The following is a 4,749-nucleotide window of genomic DNA, read 5'->3' on the forward strand; positions in this document are numbered from 1 at the left end:
TTTTTTTTTTTTGGCATAATGAAACACTGCTGAGGAGCCAGGTTGTGGAGCACTGCATAGGTCCTAGAGCAAATGAGGTTAGTGAGATTTTGGAAACACACTGGCTCAGAGTCCTGGCATGGCTGTGTTGGTTGATTTTGTCAGTGATGGCAGAGGTAGCGTCGACGTTTTTAACCTGAGTCCAGTTTTAAGAGCTGGTATCTGATCTGCTGCTAAACCTGTTTGAAATCTAGCCCCGCTGCAGAGTAAGCGTCAGGGCAGTGTGGCAGGAGCTGCACAGAGTGCCTCGATGGCAATCAGACTGGCTTATGTAATTCTAAAAATGGCAACTCCTTACTTGCCACATCTCTTTCTGTCTATGCGGAGAGTCCTGCAGAGCTGCCAAACAGAAGCAATTGAATGAACTCTTTTCTCGGCTCATTCCTCCTTCCGCAGCTCGGAGGAAGTGAGCCAGAGCCTATTCGAGTTTGCCTGTTAACAGGAATGGTAACTAACAGCTCGATCCCAGCCAGGCTTTATGCCCCAAAAACACTGCCTGCCTGTCAGGAGTGGAGAGAGACATCACGGGTGAAGTCTAGTTCCTGGTGCAAGACTGGTCTGGCCCTGGAGGCAGTTGAGGAGTCAGTGGAGTCCACATCATGTCCAAAGTCCACCCGGCTAGTAAGGCAAGCAAGAAATTGTTGAAGGGGTGAGCTGCTCTTCTCCATCCTTATTGTCGGAAATAGTCATTCTTCACATTGCAGTAATGGTGTGATGCTGCATTTCATTTCTGAATGCTGAAACGGAAAGATGTCCCTTCCTAATGTTTTGAAATGTTGTACTTTTTTTGTTTTGAAAGAGTGGGAGCTTTTAAATTTTTCTAGTTTTGCGTGTTTTTTTCCCTTATTTTCTATTTAGGAGAAAAGGTGGGAGGAAGTAGAGAAGGAGAATATAATGGGGGGATGGCCTTGTTCTCACTTTCCTACTGAAAACGTTTCAGAAAAAAGGAGCAAAAAGCAGTGAAAATGGGTAGAAGCCCACTTCAGTTTTGTGTTCCTATTCCTTCCCTTTTTTGCTTGAAAGAAGGATAGCCAAAAAAAATAAGTGGGACAAACTCCATGTGTTTTGAATTATTCTCCCCTTAATGAGATAGAAAAACATCTCAGTTTCAAAATTACTTGCTTTCTCAAAACTTCCCAAAGCCAATCTTGCCACTGTCTTTTTGCAGCTCACTCCCCACTCAGTGTCGACCAGTCTTTCTGGCTATGCCACATGTTATGTTGTTCAAGATTTGGATCTGCCCTTGTTCCAACTGTTGTCACAGGTGTCCCCATCCACTGCAGAGCAGGACTCCAGGGGCTGCGAGGTACCAAGGTGACAGAGGACGGCAGGATGTTACCTCCTTTCTCCAGGCCATGCAGGACCAGCTGGGCTGCAGCATCCTTGTCCCTGGTTGTGGTGGCCATGGGCTCCCAGGTTGACTGGTGAAACTGCTGCTGTGCCACTTGGGCACAAGAAAAGTGCTGATTTCACCCCAGAAGACATGATCTAGAAGAACCACTAAAAATCCCCCCAACAATCAGAGGCCAAACTGAAAATCCAGACCATGTTATTGCAGGAAAAAACTTCAATGCACAGCCCAAGTATTCCCTGAATTTTCAAGAACACCCACGAATTTTGTAAAAATAGATGATAATTTATTTATTTGATTTCATTATGAGCCTAGCTTGTGATTTTGGGGTGGGGGTGGGGCTGGAGTTAGTGATGCTGAAAAATCAATTTAGAGAAAAGCCCAGGAGAGTCATTGGCTCTGGGGAGCAGGGGAGATGCTCAGGCTCTTCCTCACGAAACGCAGAACATTGCAGAACCCACCAAGGGCTCTGAGACTTCTCGGGTGAGGAGACCCCCACTGGGGTGACAGTTTCTCCCTGGAGGGGCTTTGGCTCTGCAGTCCATGGGAGAGACTGGTGTCCCACAGCCATGGCCAGTGTGTGTTGGAGGGACTGGCTCATCTCATCCTGCTCACACACTCGGTTTGCCCAAGCGTAGATCTGTCTAGGGGAGCATCAGCTGCACCTCGGTGGGTCATCCTTCCCATCCCCATTGGGCTGTGCTACTGGGTGACCCCCAGCACCAGTGAACGTGGCTATGGGACTTGTTCTTGTCCCTTAGGTGAGGGTCCAGATGGGCTTGGAGGCTGCTGTGTGCTCCGCCTCTGAGGTACATCACAAAACCAAACATCTTTGCTGTTTTAGCCGCATAGAAAAAAACCTTCCATATTATCAGAGTTCACCACCACGTTCACTTCGAGCCTTTGAGCTATTTTCTCCTCCTTCCTCCCTTCCAGTGCGTGCTTCTCCTCTTCAGCTGACAGCCTGGGACAGTCCCCCGAGATCAGCTGCTCGTGGAGCTCTCTCTGCCGAAAGCAGTCCTAAACGGTGTGGCCTTTGTTCCCCCCCAGCTGTCGTATCCTCCGGGATCTGCAACAAGTCCTCATTTTACAGACCCCATCTTGACAGTCCCCAATCTGATCTGACCACCTGGTTTGTTTTTGAATCGAGCACTTGAGTCATAACATTTCTGTTTATTTCAACAACTGTATTCCTTGCATAGGAAATGAGCCAAGATGGTCTAAGGCGGGGAGAGCGAAGCATGTCGTGGTTGTAATTGCTTTTGCTCTCCCAATATAAAATTTTACAGTATAATCAAAATCTTATTTTTGTACCACTGGACTCTGTTATTGACTTAATCTTCTTAAGTGCTCCTATTATTCCAGTGATTTCATCGTTGCATGTTGATTTTAATCTTTTGATCTCCATATTAGCTACTGCCTGCAACTAATTTGTTGCTCAGTGTTTTTCTTTGTTTTGACCTGTGAGGCATTTTCCTCATGGCACACAACTCTGCTGGCAGATTGCATATAATCTCTGCACTTTTTTTCTCCCATATTTTGCATAGTTACAACAAATGCAGATTTACAACTTGAAATGGAATATGCATCTTTTAGAAAAGCTGAGGAAAATATCACTTCAGGTTTAGCTCAAGAGCCTAAACGTGCTTGAATAAAGGAAATAGGGCTGAATACAGCTCACCGGAGAGGTGTCACGCAGGCTTTTGAGTCCAGCAAGTTCAGATTGGGTGGCAAGTGCAATAATTGTAACTGATATTATATGCAGTCAGGGATCAAGGTTTCTGAAAGCATTGCTAGACCCGAGATGAAGAAGGCTGGTTTTTGTGAGTGGCTGAAGAGACTCGCCTAGCTGAACTCGGCTTGATGCAGTGGTGGATCATGACAGCACAGAGCAGGTTTTTGAACAAACATTGGTGATGGTTGCAGTACTGCAGGGTTGTGAACTTCACAAAGTGCAGAGGCTGGAATCTGGCTCAGCTGTGATTTGGTTGGCCATTAGATGGGTGCTTTTTCCCTTGGTAGTCGATGGTTTAACCTTTGCTGATTTATTTGGTGCTTTGTTTGCTTTAGCTTTTTCTTTTAAAGCTTAGAGAAGTGGTTTTTGCCTTAGGTTTGCTGTGACTTTTTTAAAAAGAACTGACAAAAATCATCTTTGGTTTGCTGCGTGCCTGTTTGTTCTTCTGAACACAAATTGTCTTCTAATATTTTTGACGTTTTGGTCACTAGAGAGGCAGAAAAGCAATTTCTAAGATGCCTATGGGCCAGGAGACATGCATTACAGCAGAGGGGAAAGAATCTGTTAGTTGCTGAAATATAAAACAAATTGGATGAACAGCTGCTGACACTTGTCAGTCAAATAGTTGATAGCATTTTCAGTCTCCATGCCACATGCTTTAAGTAAGTCTGTCAAAAAAAGGATATTTTCGCTGGACTTCCCTGTAAATATGAGAGAAGTTTTGGCCTGATCTATCTTTTAAAATTTTGCTGGCAGAAGAATGAAATTTTCCTCTTTCCCCAAAACTGATTGACATAACTGTACTGGCAGATTCTTCATCTAGGTGCAGTTGTACTGGCACGAAGTCCTTTGACTGTTGGAGCTCGTTCCATTGCAGCAATGGGTTGAAGCGAAACCAGCAGCAGACCTTTGCGTTCCTTGGCTGGGTTTGCCAGAGTGCTCCCACCCATCAGCAAACCCTTTTCGATGCTGGTCGAGGTGTAGCTTTGCTCTGCAGGAGCCTGAGTCCTGCCCAAAGCGTAGTCTGTGGCCTGGAGGGCTTTAAACCCAGATTTATGTTTTTCAGACAAAACCAACCATTTGGGATTGAACATTTCTGCAGGGTTAATCCAAGGCAGCACTTCTCGCTCCTGGTACCATGGTGCAGCACCCATACAGGACAGGGTCGGGCTGCCAGCACCCAGGTAACCATTTGCAGGGTTAAAGGCAGTTGGGGTCGGGGTATGACACGCTCCTTTGCTCAGCCACAGGCTGCAGGCTCTGCAGTGGGCGGTTAAATCCTAGTTTGTAGCATTGCTCGTACATGAGCTCTTCTCCCTGCTCACACTGAAGTATGTAACTTGAATCGTCATTTGAGTCCAAACTCCTTAAAAGAAGTTAGCTGGCTACTGCTTGTTTTGAATGTGTGGTCAAGCCTGACATATCCTCAGGGTTGTTGCGGAGTCTCTGAGGTGCTCTATTGGGGTTTAAGGACACATGAAAAGCTGTCACAGGCTCCAGGGTCATTGCTAATGCCAGAGAAGCTCAGACACGGTGCCCATCGCTGCCGTTTCAGGGAGGCACCTATGTGCGTTAGTGATGCACAGCCAAGGATCGTCTCCTGAAGGCTGCGCCCACACTCTTT

Source organism: Pterocles gutturalis, unplaced genomic scaffold (genome assembly GCF_000699245.1).
Source record: "Pterocles gutturalis isolate BGI_N339 unplaced genomic scaffold, ASM69924v1 scaffold79, whole genome shotgun sequence".
NCBI classification, from domain to species: domain Eukaryota; kingdom Metazoa; phylum Chordata; class Aves; order Pterocliformes; family Pteroclidae; genus Pterocles; species Pterocles gutturalis.